This window comes from Eurosta solidaginis, chromosome 5 (assembly GCF_040869045.1).
Source record: "Eurosta solidaginis isolate ZX-2024a chromosome 5, ASM4086904v1, whole genome shotgun sequence".
NCBI classification, from domain to species: domain Eukaryota; kingdom Metazoa; phylum Arthropoda; class Insecta; order Diptera; family Tephritidae; genus Eurosta; species Eurosta solidaginis.
In genome coordinates, this window is record NC_090323.1 from 11,211,602 (window position 1) to 11,238,615 (window position 27,014).

The 27,014-nt window shown below is 33.4% G+C and overlaps 1 protein-coding gene across 26 annotated transcripts in view; it reads left to right on the top strand.

Annotated features, from left to right (window-relative positions):
- The window catches only part of nrm (neuromusculin), an 819,260-nt gene that overhangs the window by 456,939 nt on the left and 335,307 nt on the right, over positions 1-27,014 (top strand). For 15 of the 26 annotated variants that reach the window (XR_010953392.1, XR_010953393.1, XM_067786928.1 and 12 more), the window contains one exon: positions 25,831-26,141. The exons of 9 other annotated variants lie outside the window; for them this stretch is intronic. The gene's annotated coding sequence lies outside the window, so the exon portion shown is untranslated. 2 more of the 26 variants (XM_067786926.1, XM_067786927.1) reach the window with 2 other exon arrangements.

Consider the following 27,014-nt stretch of genomic DNA (forward strand, 5'->3'; position numbering starts at 1 on the left):
CAAAAGACGCAAGTCGCTTGCCGGCAGCACTTAGGGAAAAGATAAATAAAACGTTGCTTACCTCTTACAAAGCAATTGGATGACCGCTCGTGTGATAAGCGTCAGCAGTCTGGCCGCCATGTCTTAAAAACATGCACCGGAAAAGGCCAAAATGCCGCACTCAGAAGTTTCACGGGATGCTTTTTTATGGCCTATGAATATCATCTACATAATGAGGCAAAAGAACTCAACATTAAATTACACAGCGAAATGCTGGACGAACAAATTTTTCTAAACAACTACTTGATCTTGCCCCGCCTTCAAGAGGGATAATGAAACATCTTCCTAAGAACTTTGATGAGATCCTGCCAAGGGGCTGTGTAGATCGAGTTAAACATAAGAATGCCCTAAGAAAAGTCCACACAGAATCGGTAGGTCGGACTCGGTGCTCAATGTTATCAATTTACACTATCCTTTCCTTTCCTTTCCTATCCTTTCCTTTCCTTTCCTTTCCTTTCCTTTCCTTTCCTTTCCTTTCCTTTCCTTTCCTTTCCTTTCCTTTCTTTTCCTTTCCTTTCATTTCCTTTCCTTTACTCTCCTTTCCTTTCCTTTCCTTTCCTTTCATCCTGGTCCAACATCTACTGGATACTGTGACAAATTAAACTCTTTACTCTGACATACGTAATATATGTCGTGGTTGGGATGTATTCCCATATGTCATCAACCATTTTTTCAACTGTAATATGGAACTTACGCCTCTAACAACAACTTCCCTATGGTCCACCCAGGTTGAAACTGCTGGTTTCCTTGGACTCCCCTTAGAGGACTTCGATGACAATTTGTTAGAAGTTGCACCCATTGAATGGCGCGAAGCACTGTTAATACAAACTTCATAACGAATAAACCCCATAAGGCATACCACTTCCAAATACTACGCTTACCCTAACATTAACTTACGTTTAAAATCTGTATTCCCCAATATCGTGAGAAAAATCGTTTACACACCAAAAATTTTTTCGACAAAATTTTCTACGTTTTACATTTCTTCCCCTTCAAAAGAATAGTTATGGCCTTTCTAACCAATAAGATACATTCTATGTAAACAAGTGCAGACTAAAACTACGTGAATACCTGCTAAAAAGTGAACACGACATTGCTATATGTGTTTGTTGCTAGTCAACAAAAATATAAAAAATAAATAAATAAAGTTAAACAAAAATTCTTTCACTCTTATATTCCACATAACAGCTTAGCATAGTTCTAACGTAAACCACAACAACAATTTACTCTGAAAATAATAACAAAAGTAATAAAGGACGATTTGTTATCTGAAAAGTTGTGGTCGACTTTTAGGAGCTTTTCATATCCTGTATGCCGTCTGTCGCTTTTATGAGATTGTGCCTTGCCGTTGGCTCTTTTGAATGTTGACTGTTGACTGTTCCCTGTTGCCTTTTCGGCGGTGTAGTGACAATGACGCGTGTGTGTGTGGAAATCAACGAAAGGCAGTGACCACCAGTGCCCAGTGTTGATTAAATGAAAATGCCCAATATTATTTGCACAGTGCCACATTGCTCATGGGTCAACTAGAAAAAACATGACTTCAAATATTGGTCGAAAGCTCCGCACTCTTCGTTTAACCCATTTTATGTGCTCCTACGTATAGATGTAAGAGTGCGCTTATGTCGGTAGTTATGTAGATATACATTCAAGACTTTATTTTTATTTGTGTTAGATTTTTTCATTTCCCAATATGTGACTGCGCTTGGAACTTTGTCGCATTCAAGTTTTATGAATTATGTTGTATGTTAAGTCAGCAAGTTAAAAGATTACACTGTGCAACAACTTAAGGGAAGAATAATACTCCTACTTCATGTAAAACATCCAAACCCTTTTCTTGCGCCTTGAAATATGCAACAAAGTCCGAAAATCTATTCGCATTGATTTTTTTAAATTCCATAGTCGTTGCATATTTTAAGGAAGCAAATTAATGTTTTTTATTCATCGTCGTCTTCCAATTTCTTTGTATAACGATTTCTATCAAAGAGAGCATTTAACTTCTCAAGCAATTTTACCTCACAGCTAACGCCAAAATGACATGAACTTTCTTAAAACGCGGCCATGAGAAGCCTTTCGTGAGGCCTGTCAGAAAGACATAAATTAAAATAATCTGAAAATGCAAACCGATTTAGGGTTTTACCTTAATAGGTCGCGATCTTCAGCAAAAATTCTGTTGCACAATTTCAAGGATGAATCTTTTTCAAAATGTCTAAATTACGCTGTTTCTAATATATGCATACATACAAGGTATTGGCGACCAACGTGAGGCTCACTGATATTGATTGTCACACCTTACCGATAGTTAAGTAGATAAAGTACCTTAATCGTGTTTGTTATGGACGTCTTATACTATGGTCAAGTGATACGGTCAAATGATAATGAAGGCTTTCAATGAGTTATCGATTTAATCTAGATGATTTTTCAGTTTGTTTTCGAAAATGTATCGATTTGTTATGAAAAATAAATGTTTTGTTTTCGGAGTGTGTAATCAGTTGGTTATTGGCGTGTTAACAGTTATCGAAAAATTGTTATTGAAAATGTATCATTTTGTTAATAAAATTGGATCGATTTGTATTGAAAAGTTATAGATTTATAATCGAAATGTTATCGATTATTCATAAAAAATTTGTCGTTAGGTTAGCAAAAAGAAATATATTTGTTATCGATTTGTTATGGGAGTGCTACAAATTTTTTAGAGGTGAGCTATCGATTACAGTCGATTTTTTATCAAATAATTATTGATTTGCTATATAAACGTTATCGATTTCGTATTAATTTTTGTTGGCGTTTTACGGATTTTGTTACTGATGACTCGTAGATTTGTTGTGATATCCATAAATTTTCAACATTAAATCGATGGCACATATCGATAACAAGCCGAAGGAAACCAATAAAAAGCCGATGACTTTTCGATAACAAGCCAATAAAAACAAGATAACTCGAGTTATAATTCAATAATTCTTTCTTTCCATAGCCCAAATGTTTTTCTCTGCATACTTATCGTTCATTGGCTATAGAACCCTCTGCTTTTTGCTTCCCCTGGGCTTCTCCTTTCCAACGCTTAAAGGTCGAAGAAAATTTTTTAGATGACAGCTTTAGTTAAAGCAAAGCGGAGGCTGTTCTCAGAGCAGATATTGGCGTTGTAGGTGTTAAGGGCTTACATAGATTTTTCTTCCGAAGTATGTTCGGTCAAAGTTCGGAGTAGTACAATGGCGTGGTTAAAGTTAGTAGTCCACCAGTAGTTTTCTTTTGCTCTTTTAGGTTATGTGATCTTTTCCATCAATTCTTATCAGAAGTATATTGAATTTGCGTACGGTATTACAGTCGATACTCTGACCCTACGTCTGAATAGTGAACTGCTTCTTTAAAAATATATTTTCAGAAACGTTTTCAAAGGCAAACTTCTAGCGATATGTACCTTTACTACGGAGTATTAAGTATGTTTTTTCTGCTTCCTAGTGGGCAATACCAACTCTGCTGTATGTGTCATGATCTTATCAAGCTACCCGTGCATTTATTCTGTATTTTGAACAAAAACTTCTGGCAGCAATGTCATCTGCGTATCCTTCTAAATATGAATCTTCGGGTATTTCAAGATTGAAAATTTCATCATATTGCTTGAAACGCGAATTGATCCCTGCGTTGCTCCGCATATGGCCTTGATGGTCTGTGCCTTCTCTGAGGTTACGATCACTGAGATGGAGATGTATGAAGATGAGATGAAGCGTTGCAGATTGCAAGGGATATGAAATGGCTGCTCTGAAGTAACAATGAGGCTCGATTTAGTATGAACTTGCTGTGCTCATGCTATCCTAATAAGGTCAACTTCGATTGCGCCCAGATTGTCTTCTAAATAAAAGTCCTTTAAATAAATTGCTGCAAATATTTTAGAAAAAGCTGGTATATACCGCATAGCTAGGTAGCTGGCATAAAATACACCAGAAACAGTGTGTTTTTGTTTACTAACTTTTACATTTAGCCACACATCCTGCGGGATTTATTGTGGTCTTTGAGAAGGCATGTCACAATATTATAGATTTTGTTTTTTAAAGTTAACGATAAAAATGCACATTTGCTTTAATTGCTGTTTTCCTTTTTGTAAGTGGAAAAGAAGCGCATGTTATGATTTTGTCTCGCATTTGTTGTTGTATATTTGTTGTCTATATAAAAATCCTGTAAACACAGACACATCCCACTGGGACTTGTATGTGCTACAGATAAGAGTTTAAGCGGAGTTCAAACCAAACAAACATAAATTTTATTTTCTATACAAAAATTATATAATATTTTAACACAATATTGACACGCGCTTTCAAATATTTGCGCGAGCACATTGAATTCAACGCCGTCACACCCATTTTACCCATTTTACGGCACCATCATGCATCACATTGATACAAAACATTTTCACTCAAATAACAAAAATCGTATTTTAACTTTAAAATATTCATATAAAGTAAAAAATTGGATTCTTCAATCTTACACGTTTTGTAGACGCCAAAAAGTATGCAAGACATTTTACGCGAATTCTAAAAACTGGTGAATACTGAATAATTAAAAAAGCGTAGAATATGTGAAACTTTCATGTTATCTGTATACAGCAAGCGAAAAAACTCCTGGCTAAAGCATTTAACTGTACGCAAATCGTATGATGTTCTTCAACGCTGAGCGCTGTAAAATATGCAATATTTTTGTTATTTATTTTCGATTTCAATATCAACGCTAACATGCTAATAAGATTTTGAAATGCATCCGAGTGTAAATAATTTAATGATTGTTTAAATTTTTTTGTGATTCGCACAATTAATATTCACGAATTGCATCAGAAATTGAAGTTACATAAATTTTGTATAAAAACATACTTTTAGGCGGAAAACGTGATTTAAGCTGGCTTTTCATAAAAAGGATGCAAAATATAAAACGTATATGAGATGTTAAAAACTTAGATAACAATACAACGCAGCAATGACGAAATTGTATTTAATTTTAGGCCTAGAAATTTAAGTGTTAAAAATGCAGCTCGTATCTTTAGGGCTTAGGGTCTTGGTAGGCCATAGTAGTATAGCGTCATCAATCACAAGACGAACAGACTACCTGATTCCCTATATGCGCTTCGCGCTCGATCTTAAGGTCACAATAGAGGTGGACGTTTGACGCAAGGGTGCTCAAATGGCGGACGAGGCGATACATGTTGTGTACACGTGATGGTTGCAAAGTAGTGGAAGGAGTAGGATCTGCGGTATATTGTGCTAATCCCGAAATAAACAGATCCTACATGCTGCCGGATTACTGTAGCGTTTTCCAAGCAGAAATAGTAGCCGTAGCCAAAGCAGTAGAAACCCTGGAAGAAAATAGCCCAAGCTGCATTCATGTTAGCTTTTATATTGACAGTCAAGCAGCAATTAAGGTAACAATCTCGCATAGCACAGCATCTAAATACGTGTTAGAGTGTAAGCAGTCCCTGGATAGAATCGGGACAGGGAGAAGCATACATCTATATTGGGCCCAGGGCATATGGGAATAGATGGGATTGAAAAAGCGGATGAACTAGCTAAAAAGGGCGCATCCCTTGAAGCTTGCTCAGTAGACGTCCCAATTAGACTGAGCGAAATTAAGCAAAGGCGAGAGGTGCACATGATCGACCAAGCAGGAAAGGCGTGGGTTCAAGCGCGGGGTGTAAAGTGTCGAAGATTATGTGTAGGTCATACAACCTTAGACTAACAAAATTGCTTCTATAATTAAAAAGACAGGATTGTAGATTCATGACGGGTATTCTGACTGGACCTCTGGCGCCCCGTGGCTTTAAATCAGGCTTGGTCAGTGACAGCAGATGTAGGAGGTGCGGACTGGAGTTGGAAACGATCGAGCACGTTCTGTGCTCGTGCCCTGCGCTTGCCAGGCTAAAACTCCAGCTGTTAGGAGTGATACAGCTGTCAGATCTAGAAGCAGCAAGTGCTTTAAGTCCTAGGAAGCTCCTAGTATTTGCCAAGAGGACGGAGTTATTTTATAACATATGTAATGGTTTTTGATAGGGTTTTTCAGTTTGGTCGTTAAAACTAACTTGTGGTAACACTACGGACTTATTTAGTCTATGTGGGTTCCGCATGGCCCCGCCAGTTCAACCTAACTTCGCGTCTTGGTAGCCGAGTCACTGTTGCCGGATATAAATTCGAGACTGTGAAGGATTTCGTCCACTTGGAACGTTACCAGCCAAAACAATGACAGCTGAGAAACCAAACGGAGAGAATAGCTCTTCCCAACAAGTGATACTTTGGACTAAAAAACCAATTGAAACGCAAAGTCCTCTCTCGAGGAACAAAAATCTGGCTCAGAATCAGCAACGCTATCAAAAGAAAATTGGATGGCTCTGGTGATTTCGAGAGAACAGTTTTACGGAAGATCGCCTTGGCGGTTAAGAGCCAATTGATAAATGTTTGAATTAGCACTGAACCGACTTAAGTGCTGGTTGTAACTGTTTTCGTTTTCTTGAGTATTCTTTGTCTTTTTATGCGCTCTAATACAATTGATTCAAACTCTTCGGATTTAACTATTTTTTTAATGTTTAATACATCCTATGTAAACAATTTTCATATAGCAATATTACACCAAATTGTTAACTAATACTGCATACATTTAGGCGCACGTTCAGCAATGAAAAGCATGTAAGCACATACCACTGATTGCTTAGGCCATTAAATTTTTGTGGCATAAGATAACAGAATTGAGTCTTTCACTGTTATCCATTTGCCTATATGTTTTCAAAGTAAAAACTACTAAATTAATGCGCCTAAAAGCTGAATCACCAACTTTTATTTACACTTACTCTTAACTTTGGCCTCCTAGGCAAAGAAGCGCCATAAAATGTCATAAAAAAAAAACAAAAATAATCACTAGAAAACATGCTTCTTCAATCAAGTAGCATAAACTTTGTGCGTTCGTACCTTTGCGCTGTCATTGCGCCTAAAAATATGTAAATACGAAATGGTAAGCAGCCTGGGAGTACATTGAAAATATTTTCTAACAATAAAAGTTACGCCACAGCAATAAAATAATTTTAATGAACACACACGCATATGTAAACTGGTAAGTTAATTGGAAATGTTGTAGAAAATTACGCCTGAATTTATGCAACAGTAGATATGTGTTTGTATTTACCAATTATATATTTTGAAAAAAGTTTGCTTGAACGAGAAGCCAATAAAAATTTACTAACGAAGTGAGAATAAATTAAGGAGTCTCCACGCTTGTGACACTCTTATGCATATGGAGCTTTCAACGCATCATAAAAAATATATTTTTATAAACTTTTCGAAATTGGTTCTATGGGACTCTCGAACTCTAAGGCCACATACGCACACGCGCATTTACTTGTTAGTGCGCCTTAATGTATGCGTCTGCTGCTTTTTTTTTTCAAACAAATCCAAAAAAATTTATACAATTGCGTGACTTTCGCAAATGACTTGTGTAAATTATAGGCGCCTAAAGCCATGAACAGATATAGTAAACGTATGTATGGGTAAGAATATAACGAATTCCACGCTTACAGTTTATATATTAATGTGTGTTAAATGTGTCAAAATGTATGTGCGTGAAAAGTCAAATCATTTTGCCAGTTCCTGTTTTTTTTTTCGTTTTGATACTTGACTTTTGACACCACTCCTAGTTGCATGCTTCACATGCTTGTCCACACCAACGTGTGTGGTATAATTTTAGGTGCTCAACTTTGGTGGTCATTAAATTAGACAAGCCAAAGTATTGTAAGTAAGCGTATTAAACTAATTTGATTATCGCAATGTGTATAAATAGCGCAAAGTTTGCTTGAAGTTAATTAAAATTCGACAAGCAATTTACGGCGGATGGTGAGAGTCGATAAAAAAACGAACAATATAGTATAGTATAAAAATATAATTTGTGGCAACCTTACCAGTAGAGTGTTGTCTTATGTCATTTCTTGTTATACATGCGTAGATAGCGCTAAAAGTGAAATTTTTAATTTGGATATAAAATACCTCAGTAGTAAACCGAAGGTTGCAAAAGCAGATTACATGAGTTTATTTTAGTTTGGATATACACCACTTTTGCGTTGACCCCTTATCATCTATGCGTGAAAGAAATAACAGCAGTGGCTCGAATTTTCTCAAGTGGGCCACTTTAAAATCGATTGTCTCAGTTTTCATTGATTAATACGGTTTTTAGTCGGTTTGGAGGTAAAGACGATCTCCACAAAATATTTTTGCAAAAAATTTTATTTTGCATTAGTTATTAACAGTTTGAGTTTTTGATCATGTTATTTTAAAAAATTTATAACTCGTGAACGGTTTACCGAAACTCAACGTTTTATACATCAAAATTTTCTTCAATTAATATACTTTGCCATAAAAAAAATTATTTTTATAAAAAATTATTATTTTGCAAAAAAAATCCTGTTTGTTTTAAATAATTTAAAATTAATAAAACTTCTCCGCCTGTGAGAAAATTTTAACACATTTCATTAAATTCTACAATCCCTTAAAAAAATTTTGGTGAAAAAAAATCATTATTTTGCATTAGGTCAAAAGTTATACATGTTTTTGTGACCGCGCTCCTACCTCTAGTTTGAGTTTTGTAAAAAAACAGCTTAGAGAGAAAACAAAAAAAATTTCCAAAACTAACTGATATACGAATACTAACACATATGTACCAGTAGGGTACTTAAGTATTAAATGGGAATATTTACATGAATGCTTATAACTTTTGTATTAGTCCATAGATTTTATTGGATGAAATCTTATTTTTTTGTAACAAAACAGATCTAAGAGATAAAAAAACAAATCTGCAAAAAAATAATAAGTTTTCGAGATCCTTCCTCGCAAAGTACAATTTTTTTTATATTTTTATAAAAAAAATGGAAAAAGTCCTTAATGATTTTTCGTTATCTTTGAATCTGCAGGGCCTAGCAAAGTGTTGTTCATAGCAAATTTTATTACCTTTTAAAAGCTTCAAAGCATTTTGAAATTGCTCAGTTCGTTCTGGAGATATATATGATTAAGTGGACCCAATTTATTTTTTTTTTTGGTAAAAACAGTTATTCGTAAATATCTCAAAAACGCTACCATAGAATTAAAAATAATAGAAATAAAAATGATTTTCGAAAACAGGAGATGATTTTACATAGGAATTTCATAAAGGCGTCTCTGGTGCATTATCAGGCAGGTATGTAATTTTGTTTTCAAAACTCCGTATGTAAACCGCAGGAAATGAAATAAAAGATATATATTTTAAGATTTTATGAAAAGGAAAATACACATGAATAATCAATATTTCAACCCTAAACACATTAAAAATTTTATTCATATAATAGTGTACCCGGCAGATTTAATCCTTCCCGAAAATTTGTTTGCCTAAATTTAAAAATTCCACTTATCTCTATAACACTTCCAAAGCCATTCTCAATACCACTTCCACTCCCAGTCCAAATCTAATTGCCACTCGTACTACCACTCCCACTCTCTCTTTAACTCCCACAACCACTTCTATTTCCGCTTCCCCTGCTACTTCTTTTTCCACCACCACTCACACTGCCACTTCCATTGCAATAAGTTTCAATTTAACAGCTGTATCAAATATTACGATGGTTCAAAAATCATTATTACAAATAAATCACTGGGAACAAAGCAACTCTTGATCGACTACTTCCAAAATTTTGCACACAAGCTTCAGGGAAATTATCTCGTTTGGATATTTGGACAAAGTAATCGTGCACGGTTCAACAACATAATGCTTGTTTTATGCAAAGGAGACAATGACAGGCACTCGGGCTTCTTGGCCTTATTTCCCTCTTCCGAGTCTTAGAAAAATAATTTTTCATTGAAAGCAGCTAGCTGGCAGTAAATGGTATAAACCGTAACTAAATGCTTTTGAAGTATGCATGCATGTTACCATGGCAACAGTAGTCACCCTAATGTACACAGACAAAAAATAATATACCACAAAATTGCCTTTTGTTGTATAACTCATGGCGCGACGGCATAGAAATTTGTATGGCCGTCAGTGTTATCAAAGCGGCATGCAATTACTTGGTATTTGCATTAAATTTATCAATTTCATAAATCTAAATGTAAATATATAAGTATGCAAATGTATCTATGAATATATGTATGAGTGCACATTTTTTTGTGCATACAGCGAACAGGGGCCCTATTCAGTAACTATGAGTTTTGAAATGTACATTTTTCTTTCATACAAATTATATGAAGAAAAAGTGTACATTTTAATACTAACAGTTACTGAATAGGGCCCCAGTAATTAAATTTTTAATTTCTATTTGGCTTTATGGAAATAAATAATGATAAATGTGTGTAAAAACATTCCATATAGAATCCGAAAACTATTCCAGAATGGTCCAAAAATTTTCCCAATAGTCTAGTTGGATTGCAGACCGCGACCCCGTAAAAACCCGAAGAAAGCGGAGAAATCATACGAAAATAGCCTAGAGACAATCCGTAAATAGTCCCGGATTCTGAAATTGTCCTGTTCGTAACCAAAAAACTGACGTTTTTCCACAATCAATTCGAAAAAAACAGTATGAAATTTAATTCAAATATATTTAGCCGTTCTGGCGTGATTCCGTTCCAATATGATCAAAAAATTACTATTAAATTTCCCAGGGTGTTCAGGCGCATCCTACTTAAAAAAAAATATGTATAAGATAAACGAAGTTTTCAGTTTCGCCCTTTCAAGCGATAACACCTCTGTCATATTATCACACATAAAATTTAGTTTCGATTGGAAACAGGTAAAGGGTGACGCACAGTGGACAACTTGACCATTTCTCCTTAGTGACCCAAAAATTAAAATTTTATTTTGTGTATTTCTAATATTCAAAATTTGTAACTTCTATAGTTGGCAATGTTACATATTAATTTTGTTCACAATTGAAAATGGTCAAGACGTGTACAAACTCAGACTATACATTGAAGACTTAATACTGTACCGATTTTAGTGCACTTCCGCTTATTTGCAACCTTCTACTAACGTTCGAATTAGTAAACTGTTGAATAAATAACTCTAATATTCAATAATGCAAAATGGGCTTTATTAAAGTACTTCACAATAACACTTCTACTGCTCAGCAGATAGCGTGCTTAATTAAACTGATTCGTCGTGCCTCAGCTGCTGCATTTATACTCTTTGGTTTCCTCGTTGACATATTTCTAGGCGTTTCTATTTCTAGAATTTGCTATTTATTTACCAGATATAAAATTACCAGCTATAACATAACTACAGATGCACGTTATAGCTTCTCATATGCGCGTGTGTATGTGATTGATACTTCCACAGATAATAGCTTACTTTTGGGAGCATCTCAGATAAGATATATGCATGTGTTTGTGCGTCTCTCTCCGCTGTGTGTACGTATATATGTGTAGACATAATGATTGATTCGTTTATGTAGATACAAGTGACTGCCTGCTTTATTGTTGTTGTGGCTTCATTTACTTAGCATCAGACTAGTGATGTGAGCAGGCATGCTTAACGAACGAAACGATATCATTTCGTTACGATAATCAACGCTAATAAACGGAACGAAGTCACTTCGTTTCGTTTATTAACGTTAAGATCGTCAAATTAACGTTACTTTGACGTTCTTAACGTTAATAAACGAAACGAAGTGACTTCGTTTCGTTTATTAGCGTTGATTATCGTAACGAAATGATATCGTTTCGTTCGTTAAGCATGCCTGGATGTGAGTATCACTTAGTGTCACTAATATTCGTCACAATATATTAAAATTAAAGTTTTAACCTCATGTTTGGGAAAAGGAAACATTCGCAGCATGTCTCAGACAGCACATCACATTTTTTGCATATTTGGATTTTCTCCAAAAAAAACGCCAGTTAAAATGTATAATCGGATTGTCGGTTTTTTCTCTTTTTTGTCGGGTTTGAGGTCAAAGTGCAAATGTGCGCATCAGCCACAATGGCGCTAAGCCAATAAATTAAATCAAACAACAGCGATAAACACTTAACTCGATGTACTCGTATGCACACATGCATATCTATAAATCTACTTGCATCAAATGTACCCAGTCAACATTTGGAGCATAAATGAATCCTTACTTTAGTTTTTCGAGGCGTATGTACTCAAACAAAATATATAAAGGTGCTTGAAGGAAATATTTTTGAAGCTTAAAAAATAAAAAACTTCACAGCTTGGAGAGTGCCAAAGCAGCTTCGATGGGAGTGTCGCGAAAGGGGCAGTCTTTTGGCGGGTATTAATATAATATTCTTCTACTTGCCCAACTGCCACAGAAACGATTTTTCTAATTTCTCGCACCTACGTCAGTGTGGGCTTTAGTCGCTTTTTGTGATAAGCGTAATATTATAAGCGGCTTTACTGCCTGGGGTTGCAAGTAGGAATACACATTTTAATTGACTATTATATTCTCCTATAACCATTTGAAAATTTGAATATAAAAACCTGTTCGCTAATTTTTAAGATTTTTTTATTTAAAAGATTTTGATAGCCCAATTTTTTTTTAAAATTCTCTCGTTTGAACTTTTAATAAATTTTTCAAAATTTCAAGTTGTCTAATACAAAAAGATCATCGAAAAACCAAAAAAATTCACCAGAACAACAAAAAAAGTTGTAAAAAATAAAACTTTTGAGTGACGAGAGAGTGGGAGCGAGAATAGCTGATGTAATATAAAATTCTCTCTTTTGATCTTTTAAATAATTGTTTTTAAATAAAATGTAGTCTAATACAAAAGTCGGACCATTGCAAAAAAAAAAAAATTATAAGAATAAACTGAAAATTTGTTTACAACAAAAAAAGAAGCATTGTACATAAATTAAATTATTATTTCTTTATAAAAGTGTGTTTTGAAAAAATTCAAACTGTTTTCTGTAAACTTCCGTGTTTTAGCACATAAAAAATTTTAAATCAAAAAGAAAAATTAAAAATCAGGTTAAACAACGCTCTCAAAGTGTTTGATTAAAAAAAAAATTACGATATCAGACAGTTTATTTAGGCCACATTCCAACACAAGTTCAAAAATATTTTTAAATTTTTATTTATTTTCTTAAATACAAAAAATTTTATATTTTTGTTGTCTGATTTTTTTTTATTGATAACTCGCACACAAAGGCAAATTCTCAATAAACAAAAAAAAAAAAAAAAATCTAAATCTTCCTAATTAGAAATTTGTGAAACTAAAGAAAAATCTCATGAATAACGCATGCTTTTTAATAAAAACCAAACAATACACCATCTGAAAATACGGGTACCAGTGGCTTAAAATTGTTTTTTTTTTTTTTTATAAGGTATAAAATCGAAGACTTGTATATGCAGACAGTCGTGGATTATGAACGCTCGTTTTATACCATTTTTAGTCAAATAATGGGAAGTAGGCAAAGAATAATTGTTATAAGAAATGAGTTCCTTTACTGTTGTTGTTGTTTCTACTGTAGCAAAAAAGGCACTTAGGAAGGTTGGTTTGTGGACGATATTGGTCCTTTGCTTAATAAATATTCGGTACATTCAGGTAACAAGAGCCATTAAGGTAAATATTTGATCATTCCGGAAACGATCTAATAAGGCTATGTTGAACTTTCTAGGCCCTACCGACCACATCCCCCCAGTTTCGTAAAGTATCCGGAATCGCCAGAGCCTCGCCTACCAAATACTTATATGATACATTGATATTGTAACGAATTTACTGCAATCCCTCTTATTTGGAACCTTCTACTAACGTTCGAATCACTAAACTGTTGAATAAATAACTCCACTATTCAATAACGCAAAATGGCCTTTATTAAAGTATTTCACAATAATACTACTACTTCTCAACAGATAGTGTGCTTAAATCAAACTAACTTTATGATTGCTCAGAGTGTGCTCTTTTATACTCTTCGATTTCCTCGTTCCATACTTCTAGGCGTTTCCAGAATTTACTTAGTTACCAGCTATAAAATTATAACTACAGATGCACGTGTATAGCTTCTCATATGCGCGTGTATATGTGAGTGATACTTGCACAAACAATTGCCTACTTTTGGGAGTATCTCAGATATATGCTTGTGTTTGTGCGTTGCTATCCGTTGCTTGTATGGACATATGTGTAGACATAATGATTAATTTGGTTATGTGCATAAATATAATCTAAACATAACTATGATTGTTGGTTTATAAGGTTCTTATTATTGGAAATTTTTCATACAATTTTCATTTTAAAAAGCTTTGTTCAAGTTTTGTAGTTTTTGTGAGAAGGGAGGTAAAGTTATGTGATTAAAATTGCTATTCGACAAAAGGTCTGCGAAATCCTTTATAACCAAAAGATTTTGTCGTTTTGCAGATATAAATTTGCATAGCTTGGCATGTCACTTGACACAAATTGCATAGTTGCACTTTTTTTTTAATTTTTTCAGCATTTTGCACTAGCTCTATAGTTCGTTGGTTGATTTAAATTTTGCGCAGCTTTAAAATCTGGCAACAAGCACATAGGGTGTAAACACCGAATCCCAACGCAATCAAGTGAACAAAAATATAAATGATTTAAATAAGTGAGTCAGCTTGTGAGTTTTTAACGCATACATATGTATATACATGTGATGTATATATATGTGAGCAATTTAAAAAAGTGCGTAAAAGTTTGTGTTTTTTTTGCCCCCAACCTTTGAATTAAAAAAAAAAATTTCTTGGGAAATAAAAAGATGGTAAAATCGAACGCCCACATGTTTCACACGCCTGAAGTTGACATGTAACGTTACAAGCCTTTCAAAATTTCCAAACGCTTACCACCTCCCAAAACACTAACCAATTTTATTACCCCCGCTCCGAAAATGTCAATCAATGCAGCGCTGAAATGTGTTCACACGTACGCTCATGTCGTTTTTATGCACAACATACAATTTCGATACATATGCTGGATATTTATGTATGTGCTCCGTTAGCATCCACCTCGTTGTTGCTAACTTCATTGTATATACAATGTTGCTGACATCCCCTTTTGAATACTTGTTTTATTTTTTTTTTTTTGCCATTCAAGACCCCAACGTAGCAAAATATCATTCCACTTGCACATACTTTATAAACTTTCACCAAACAATTATCTATGTAGATATTTATCAGTGAGCTGCAATTATTCATCTTTATTAGTGGACTAAGCAAAAAATAAGTATTAGTGCGTATGCAAACAAAGAACATCAATCACTAATATCCACTAACACACATTTACATAGTCATGCTTCGTAAAATGAATAACCGCTCATAAGCCACGAAGCAGTTCAGTACTCAATTGACTTATTGAGCAAGAAAGTGAACTCTGTTATACGACAACACTAATTGGAATAAGTAAGACAAATAGTGCAATAAAATTAATATAGTTATATCAGTCTTATGACGCTAGCAACACAACGATGTGCTCGAAACTAAACTGAATACAGCGCCAAAGTAAAACCGATGATAAGCGAAGTATACAGTGTGTCACACACGAAATGAAAGTGCTACTGAATTAAAGCGACTATGACATCAGTTTATACTCAACAATGTCATATATGTATGAGACATATGTGTTACGGGGCACTCGTATGTATTTTCTATTTTATGTGCTAATCACTCATAGTATTTGGCTGTACTTGACTAAGTACATATTTATACACAATTTTTTGTTTCATGGCTAAGTGCACTAATTTTATTAGTACTCAAAGCAGATCTCTGATAGATATGTGTGTTTGTATATGGGTAGACACTTTATAGTTATTCTATTAATTTTTGACACCTTATGAATTAACTATATATATGACACTTTGCGAAATAAATCACTAAACAATTGGGTGAGTGTATTGTTGTGAAAAAGTTTAATGTTGTGTATCGAAAGATAATTAAAGTCATTCATCAAAATTTGCAATAAAATTGGTAGGTAGCAGATAAGTTTTACACGGGCATACATATCGATGGGCTGAAAATGGACTGCGGCGTAATAGCTGGTGTCTTCTTTGAAGAAGTAAAAGTGTTGCTGTCATTCCGTCTTCCTGCGTCGGCTCGTATTTCCAAGCGGAAGCTCTAATTACTCTTGTCGGAGGACTCAGTGAGAGGGCGCGAGGTATGCATCTTCTCAGAGAGTCAAGCAACACTCATGGTGCTTCATGCTCCTTATATAAACTCCTGGCCGCAGTAATATGAAGGGCAATGGGAAGGCAGACAAGCTTTGAAAGACTGCGTATGCAGACGACGACTAAAGAAGGAGGTACAATGATGAGCTTTATGAGCCTTATGGAGATATGACGATAGTGTAACGAAAAAAAAAACTAAAAGGCTTCGCTGACTATATCATGTTATGCGAATGAACCAAAATGCTATGGCCAAGTAAGTTTTTCAGTCAACACCGCAGTTTGGAAGCAAAGGAAGGGGGAGACCTCTTCTGAGTTGAAAGAGGCAGGTGGAGGAAAACTTGAACTCCCTTGGTGCTGGCATCACTTGTTACGAAACGGCAAGAAACGCGTAGGTAGCAAATCGCCAATTATTGATGATGTTAATTCTCGCAACTTGGCTGTCATACCTTTCTTTCACTATCGGAACTTCCGGAAGTTGATAAATGTTCTGTAAAATGTATCAGCAGGCTTATTGGGTGAATCATATGGTTTGCGCGGAGCACCGAACCGACCTACTAAAAAAACACCAGTAGCTGGTTGCAGGACAAAGTGCATAAAAATGCGCCGCATGGGGTAATTGCGCGTGGACCTTTTTTAATATCCGGGCAGTACAACAACCAGTCAGCAACCTCATTCTTTTTACTATCGATTTGGGTATCAGGGGGACTATTATAGCACCTATTTTATATTAAAGATTTTAAACAAAATCTACTGTGATATTAGAATAGTCAATACGAGAAATATTTGTTAATTACTGCAAAGAAGATTATCCTAAACTTTATAGTTAAATGTGATTACAGCAGTGGTGCGCTATAGAGCTTCCTAGAGCTTTGGGGATTTTTGCGGTGTTCACCTACATGTTTGTAAGCACAGAAACAGAGTATCAAAAAAGCAAGCAGTCAATCAGTTTTAGCTTGTACTTCAAGCAGTAAACATCTCTTGCGCGAATTCGATGCTCAACTACTCGCTACTTAAACAAATTTTGCTACAAAAAAGCGTCGTTTGCATTCAAAAATCTACCGACGTTGTAGACCACTAGACTACAGCAGCATAAAGTGGCTAACATACAATGGCTCACAAATTTCATGTTTATATTCATTCATTAAATTTTGCAATGAATAAATGCAAAAAGGTAAGGTAGTAATCTAAAACTTTATTTCAAATTTCATAAAATACTAAACAATAGTTGCCACTAACAATGGGGGTCCAACGCCATTGCTGATGATGAATGCGACATTTTTATGGTGAGCATATTTTTCGAAATAAAAATTTTATGAAGTTTTTGGCGAGTTATGGCGTGAGTCGTTAGAAATTTTTGGTTTTTATAAATAATGAATGCTATACAAATGGCCAGCACTGGTAAGCACTTAAATGAGCGCATATGTGTCTGTAGAGAAGGGATGATGGAGAGCGCAAAATGATGAGCGACCAAATATTTTAGGACTTTTTTATGATAAAATACGTATATTAATAGTTACATATATAAAGTGATTGAAACACTTAGAAGTGAATAAGATTGAGGGTTGTATGCGCAGATGAAGTTTTTCTTATTTCTGCTGATTTTCCCATCGTCTAAAATACTCTTTTTAAGTGCCTTGCCAAGTTCAGGTAATTACCACAACTTGTGGTATCATAAACAACAATATAATGTGTACAAGAAAAAGTAATAGTTGTAAATTGTTGTTGAATATAGAGAAAGACCGGCATGTTGTTGTTGTTATTAAAAAAGATACACATATACATGCATGCACACAAAAACAAAACAGTAAAAGTGTCGTTCACAGCGTTTTTATTATCATTGCGTTTCCTTATATCCGTCGCCGCACCAAAATAAAAATTTTTAATTGAAGCATATTTATAGGCACCTTAGCTGCATTTTTGCGTTTCTAGCTAATTTTTCATGCAAACAAACGGTAAAATGATATCATAAATATTCGGTTGATTGACTGCTGTGTACTCTTTGCACCTGAGAAAGTTAAAGTTGTTTTGCTCATTTTTTAGCTCACACGTTTAGACCAACAACGCTAAATGAGTAACTATAATTTTAAAACAAGAAAAAAAAAGATTTCAAAAAATTATAATTTGTGTGGAAAAAACTAGCAAAATAAACATTTAACAGTTTGCCATTAAGCTAAAATTTAATTATTGCAAATACCTAAATATTTTTTTGGCTAGATAGTCGAACTGATAGGATAAATATAGATATTTCAGTAGTTATTTTTTAACAGTGTAGAAACAGTAGAAACTATTTTTAGTAGCTACTTTGTTCTTGTTGTCGCCGTAGCGAAGGTTTTGGCGAGTGCTATCGATGTAAGGGACATTACCAACAAGCACCATTAAGGTATAAGTCCGACGACCTCGAGAACGATTATCATCAATTTGAGTCTTCTTGGTCGAAAAAATAAATAATAAAAATTGCGAACCCTGAACAAATTTTTTTTTTCAGTTAAAAAATGCAAAAAAAGATAAATTTATAAAAGGTTAGTGAGGAAAATACACATTTTTGAACCATTGCAGTTTTGCGACAAATTTTCCATAGATGATTGGAAAAAACTCAAAAATAAAATATAAACGACACATTTGCTTTAAATTTTGAATTGCAAATGTAATAGAGTTTTTTGTGTTTGAATATTTTTAGTATTAAAAATAATCCTTTAGAAATATCGCAACATAAGAGAAAGTAATTTTACTATACAAATATTTAGTTTTTTCCTGATTACAAAAAAATAAAAAAATAAAAATAAAAATAATAATAAAAATGAAAACAAGTAATTTAATTTCATAATCAATCAACTTGCTTACAAAAATAATTTTCCAAATTTGAAACATACTCAAAAATACACGAAATCATATCAGAATATTGAAGATCTGTTTTCAAAAGTCAGAAGTCACTACACGATGTTTATTGGATTACTCTGATGTAATGCTGAGCTGGAGTATATGGTCCAGTCCTAGGACATCGCAATGTTAATTGGACCATATTTTTGTATGAATTGTGGTTAATTTCGGAGCACTCGCTTGGTCCATAGCGAGTACTCCATATATGCATGCATGGAGTACTCGCGATTTTTGCAGGGATACTCCAGCCCCGCATTACATCAGAGTAATCCATGGAGTACCCACAGTCCAATAAACATCGTGTGGTGATTGCAATCGTTAAAAACGAACAATGATCGGCTTACAATATGTTCGTGTAGAAACGTGAGTTGGTCCATTGTTGCATTACAGTGGAGTATATTGGTAAGTACTCCAGTGGACCACATGATCCAACGATTTTTGCAGGGATATGGTCCAGTCCTAGGACATCACAATGTTAATTGGACCGTATTATTTGTATGAATTGTGGTTTAATTTGGAGCACTCGGTTGGTCCGTAGCGAGTACTCCATACATGCATGCATGGGGTACTTGCGATTTTTGCAGGGATACTCCAGCCCCGCATTACATCAGAGTAATCCATGGAGTACCCACAGTCCAATAAACATCGTGTAGTGATTGCAATCGTTAAAAACGAGCAATGATCGGCTTACAATATGTTCGTGTAGAAACGTGAGTTGGTCCATTGTTGCAGTACAGTGGAGTATATTGGTAAGTACTCCAGTGGACCACATGATCCAACGATTTTTGCAGGGATATGGTCCAGTCCTAGGACATCATAATGTTAATTGGACCGTATTATTTGTATGAATTGTGGTTAATTTTGGAGCACTCGGTTGGTCCGTAGCGAGTACTCCATACATGCGTGCATGGGGTACTCGCGATTTTTGCAGTGTCTTTGCAGTTGAAGTTGACAATTTTCATGTGGTTGTTGTAATGTTTTTGTGCACTGAAAAAGAGTTTGTGCACAAAGGGATTTTGCACGCATTTAATTTTGATCCCACCTCATTGGTGGACTGGCCAGGATAATTTTTTATAAGCTCGGCTGAAGGCCGCCAACGCAACCCGGGGTCATTTTTCGGTTTTTCATCGATATCTTTTGAACGAGCTAAAATTTTTATTTCCGCCTTCGTATTATTGTTATCGAGGTCAATACGCTCTCCCGATATTTTTGGGCGCGCATTAAAAGTCGACCTTCTGTTCTATTAATTCCGTATGCTCGGAACATTCGTCTCCCTTTAAGAATTTGGGGAATCGGTTTACATTTGGAATATTATGTATATACTTATTTGATATATTCGGATCTCGTGAGGTAGTATCAAATAAACGTGTTCCGGATATTCTAAATTAACGGTTTATCCGGAACGCTTCCATGAATACTTTAACGGAAAAGAGCTTTCTAAGACAATAAGCCATTTTTTATTTTTATTTTTGTCAGTTCATTGCGGCTGCTGAGTAGCGTATCACCACATGTCGTCTGCCTGTGCAAAATCGCGCCGTCTCAAAATATTTTTCAAAAATTTCTCAATTCAGGATTTGTCACAAACCGCCCTATATTAGAGTTAGATTGAAGAACGCTTCATCTCAGAATGCTTTTCATTAACTCCCTCTTATGGCAAAATGCATTGAACTTATGCTCATATAGGTAGTTTTTGAAACAAATTTTGGGATAGTGCATTTTTGAATAAAATTCTAACGTACGGCATTCTTCAAACAATTTCTGAAAGAATGACCAAACCAACCTAACTTTGGCAATTCATGAAATATTTGGTAGAAAATGAATTATTCCCCAAAAACTTTTGGTATTTACAAATTTATTATCACTACTAATATACTACCAAAAATACTTTTCTACTACAATTTTCACTGAAGGAGATTGAATTATTTCCCGTTTTCCTTACTTCGTAAAGGCAACCCGTTCAGATTTTTCAATTTGGGAGTGTCAATGATCTGTCAGCGTTGGAGAACAAACCTCTAGTAATTGAATCATGAAACTATTTTTTTTTTTAATTAAATGTTTGCAAAAATTTAAACAACTCGCCATCAAGTCGGACAAGTTTTTTCGATGTCGCCTTGTCCATTTGCTTTTAAGTGCATTCACGCATTAAAAAGATTTTCTTTTATTGAAGTTTTGAAAAACTTAAGAAGATTTCTTAATTAAATAAAAATTCAATGCTTGAAGAGCTTTTAAAAAATTTAAGATTTTAAATGTTTGAATTATGTGAATGAATATAAAAAATATACTCAATTTTTGAACTTTATATATAAAAATAAACATTTTTGAAAATTCCATGCATGATTAATTTTATACAACTATTTTGTATAAATAATGTTTATTTTCATGCATACTTAAATGCACGTATGGCAGCAGTTTATCGCTACAAATCTAGCAGCAATTCACACAAGCACATTAACCCTTAGCTTCCTCTTATCAGACACCAATTAAACACCTGTCAGCATATGAATTGCTCTTTCGCTACCCAATTTCCTTTGGCACTTTTTTCGAAATAAAATCACTGTTGGGCTTATTATTAAAAATTATTTGCAGCCACATTGTTATAATAAATAGCAACTTTCCACACATTTTCGCGCGGTTAACGACACAAGTGCAGCCGCTGCCAGTTGGGACAAACTTGTTTGGTTGTTGGTATCACATAAATAATTTGAGCGTTTGTCGTTGCGATTATATTATTTGTTTTCGCTTTTTTGTAAACACAATTCAAGTAGTTGCAGTTGTTGTTGTCGTTGTTGCATACATGGACAATGTTGTGGTGTTAAAATGTTGCGGTTGACTCTTAAAATGTTACAACAATTAAAATCCCACTATTTCTCATGTCAGCTGGCAAGAATGCAAAAAAAAAAATTGCAAAAAAATGGCAGTTAAATTAATGTAATAGCTTTTTTTTTGTAGCATTAAACTTTGTAAATCTCTACATACGTTAAACAAAATGTAATATGCAGTTGGGTGAAAGTATTTATTTAAATTAAAATGTGCTCGCAATTGTCCATGCCATAGTCTATATTAATTTAAATGTTGCTCGCCATCTGGCAATGATCTTGTCTGAAAGTTAATATCATTGTAATTTTTGCTGTCAACATTTTTTAATAACCAAGCACTGCTGTTTTTAATGTTATTATTATGCAACTTTTTGTTGTTGTTTTCTGTTTTATTTTTTAGTTGCTATTTATGGCTATAAAGTAATATGGTAAATTATTATTGAAATGAATGGAAAGCGTTCAGTTATGTCAGTAATTTGTTTTATTTTGATTTTTGAAATTTTTTACACAATTAAATTTTTCGAAACTAAGTTTGCTAGACTGGCTTATGCGTGAAATTGCGTGAAATTGAATGTTAATCGCGCTTAAATTTTAATTTAAAAAAATTCGAGAACTGCAATAAGCCAACAATTTGGTCAATAACAATTTATTTTGGGCGCCTTTGCTACTAAAAACGCGCAAATTAGAATCTTAAATTTCGAAAAGTTCGAAAATCACAAAAAGTCTGCAATTAATTATATAAAACAAATATATTGTATAACAAATGGACGAAAACGAATATATATAGCAATCAATTTTCTGCAATAATATAGTTGTCTTTGAAAATTTGTTGAATTATGCGCTTTATAACAAACGAAATGTTAGAAAAGGAGCAAAAATTAAGTAAAATCGTTCACCAATATTCGTAGCAGAAACATTGTATCAAACTTTTGTGTTTTAACATATTTCGAACTATGAATTTTTTTCAGATTTTCAAAAGTAACTTTGATAAACTAACTTTTCTATATGCAATGTAGCAACTTTTGTATAAAAAATTCGTTAAACCGAATATAAAAAGCGCTTAATTTTTAATATCGAAAAATTCAAAAACTTCAAAAACTCAAAAATTTAGTCAGTAACTCAGCTTAGTTTGCCTACATTTGCTTAAAAATGCATAAGGTAGAATAATAATCGAATAAATTTTTAATTTAGAAAAAATCGAAATTCACAAAAAATATTACAATTAAATAGCAAAACAAATTTTTTTTTTGTTAAAAACGGACAAAGTGAAATGATATTCGCAACCAATTTTTAATTTCAAAAATCACAAAAATTCAATTCTTCGCTTTGTAACCAACGAAATGTTAATGAAATCTGAAAAACTATGCGAAATATATCATTAACGTCAAAGGTAAAAAACACTGTTTACAACAATTTTTTTCGTTTTGTATTATCAGATATTTTGCATTATGAATACGTTCAGTTTTTCAAATTTAAGTTTGATAGACTGACTCATATGTAATCAGAAACCATTATATAAAAAATGCGTGAAATTGAAAACTAAGAGCTCTTAATTTTAATTTCGAAAACTCGAAAATTAAAAAATTTGGAAAATTGCATAGTCCTCTTTGACTATTTTTGGTTATTAAAAATTGAATACTAACCGAAGCCAATTTTTAATTTCGATAAATTCGAACATCATAAAAACTCTATAATTAAGTTTGTTAAACTAATTTGATAGTTTTTAATTTGTAGGACTCAATTTTGCACTAAAAATTGATAAAATCGAATTATAATCGCACTCAAATATTAATTTCGAAAAATTCGAATACTACGAAAACTCAAAAATATATTTAAAAACACAGCTTCTTTAGGCTATTTTTACGACTAACTGTACTTACAATTTAGAAATGGAAAATATGCCAAGTCAATGAAAAATACATTACAACAATATCTTTTAAAGCAAGTAACCATTAAATATATTTCTGCCTAATTTGCCAAGCAAATAAATAAAATTCAGAATAATATATGGCAATTTTGTTACCATTTAAATTACTATTTATATATGGCGCAAAGATCGAAATACTAAAAAAAATCGTATTTGTGGTCCGACTTGGTCCATATTTGGAACACATAATACATACATGAATAGAAAGCGGCCTATGATGTCCGAAGTGGCTCATATTTGGAACAAATATTACATACTGTCCGGTAGAAGTGACATCAAAATATTTTGGAGTTGGAGGAGGGACAAGCATACGTGGCGCAGAGTCGAGTAAAGTCTTTGGAAGGATTTTGTATTGAGGACTTAGATTGTAACACATTGTCAGGAAAGATTCCTTGTAATAATGAATAACTAAATGAACTAACTAGAATGATAGAAATAATAGGTACTTAAATAAGAACTTGAAAACAAAATAATTTAAAAAAATTTTTTAATTTAAACGGTTTTATTGAAAACAATACTTATAGGAAATAATAATACTAAAATCTAGAAAATAATTAGGTAGGTCCTAGGTACTAGTCATCACACTCCTCATTAATCTAAGGAGTTGATCAGACAATTAAATAAAAGCGTTGGACGCGTAAAATTTCTATTGATAGTCATATACAAGACCAAATGAACCTTAATCAGGTTATGCTACGCCTCACATTTTTAGAAATTTCACGCACCCAATGCTTTTATTTAATTGTCTGATCAACTCCCTAAATTAATGAGGAGTGTGATGACTAGTACTTAGGACCTACCTAATTATTTTCTAGCTTTTAGTATTATAACTATTTCATATAAATATTGTTTTCAATAACACCGTTTAACTTAAAAATTTTTTTAAATTATTTTATTAGGCGCGCAAAGGAGAGTTAGTAGACCTATCTAACGGCAATTATTGAAGTGGTTAAATAATTCGCTACAAAACGAGTTGTGCTTAAATAGCGGAGACACGAACCTCTGTGCTACGTGCTAAGTGGATTTGGATATTTTGTATTATTCTTTTCTGCTTTTCAGTGCCACCTTACAACTTCTTCAGCAAGAATATAATAAATTTATGAAATGCCAAATAATTAAAAGAGCAATTAACATCAATATTTAGTGTTTTGTCAAATATACTAGACTCCCTGAAGAGGGTGCAATAAAGCACAAAAACGCGTCTGTATTTAATTAGCGAGACATGCTCATATTGCTTTATACAATTATTTTTGTTATTGATATTAGAGAAAAATTGCAAAGTTTACAAACGGCGATGGTTACTAAAATATGTTTTTGAATTTCACTTCGTTATCAGTTGACTTCTCGGGAGCTGAGTTTTGAACTCGAATCCCCAATATTTATACTTCATACTTTAATGTTACCATAACCTAAAATCCACCCTAAATCTCATAAAGTCGACAGATACTACTTGGTACTTGGCTTTTTATTCTTTGTCAACATACTGTATATATATGTTCGTATAAAAATATATATCATATAATTTATGTATGTCAAAGTATCAAAAAGCACAGTAACGGTCGATCTGTTTGGCCAGTTACACATGAATATAAAACCAACTTTCTGCTTGAAGGGCATAAAAGAATAAATGCTTTGACTAAAAGTGGAAGCAGATGTGAATATGAGGTGGAGAATATAATGACGAAGGAATTGAGGAATATAGCTGTTAACACATTAAAAATCAGGACGGAGAAGAAAAGGTTCATAAAAAAGGGATTTATAAAATAAAAGAAAGAAGAAAATAAGAGCAACATTAGGCAAGTAAGATTAGAAAAGCTCGAGACCTTAGATTAGGTTAAGATGAACTGCTCAGTGAGTGAGGAGCTCACATATACTTAAAAGCCCCATAATAAAATCATACCTATTTTATAATAAAACTTCATCTTCTTGAAGGATGGAGGGAAGCTTTATAAGACCCAGATTTACGTAAATAGTTTTATGTATCAAATATAATACACAATATACGTATTTCTCTATTCTTGAGTGCCTGTGTGCTTATCAAATTGGTCCTAATTTTCCAATTTTTTTCTTTTCTCTTTACAGTTGACTGAATTTACAATTGAATGACTATTGTGATTGAACAAAAAATTTAAATCAAGAGCACAGTCATGTGAAAAATTAAAGTAAATTCAACGAAAAATCAAACGAAACCCCAAACTGTAGCTACTGAATCAGCACAAAACGCAAATGGTGACAGAACTCCAAAATAAAATGACCAAATATCAAATAGTGGCAGGAAGTGAAACAATGTACTGGCACGAAGGCAACTAAAAATAAACAAACGCAAAAAGATAAACATAAATCGAACATAAAGTATATATTAAAAAAAAAACAACATTTGCATTTGATTTAAGGTAAATGAATGTGCAAAATGTGTGATGACCTCGAGACAATTTGTTCAATGTGCAGACACCAACGATTACAGCAAAAGTGATTTCATGTAAATAATCATTAGCGAAACTTTCAAGTATGAGCGCTAATAAAAAATTTTTGGAAAAACAAACAGAAAGTTCCATAAATGAATTTCGAATAGAGTTCCTACTAAAAAACTTAGTTAAGGACCGTTAAGAATGAGGCACGAAATAAGAAAACACTTTAGTGTTATTTAAAAAGTTAAAATATATATATTAAGCTTAGTATATGAAAAAGCACAACAAATCAAAAAAAGTGGTATAAATTACGATACAAGATTGCAGCAGCAAAAGTTATAGAAACAGAATTTCATTTAGATAGATGTTCTCTCTGATAGTTTTTAAATCCTTTCTAGTTGATCATTATTTATTACGTTGGATGCGATTTTTTTAATTTGTAAAGTGGGTCTATAATTTTTTGAAGACCTGAATATAAGAGCTTCTAATAGCAAAAGCTAAAAGATATCTTAAACAAATCAGAGCATATTCAGTTTATTACTCATAGCCAATTATAATAGTCGACCTTTCGGCTTCTTAGCAGCTTCTTATTATTTTTTTTTAGGATTGTGTTTCAAACGTGTTCCGGCTTTACTTAATTGTTTTATCGCTATCTCTTTCATAACAAATTTGCTAAGTCCTCAATAACAAATCGATAACGCGACGATAAAAAAATTGTAATACTCTGCAATGGAATTAATATGAAATCGATTAATATTTATAACCAAATCGATAACTTTTCCATTAAAAACCGAAAACTTTTGATAACATATTAGTACGATATCATATCGTATGGTATGGTCTGACTCCCCTGCCGAT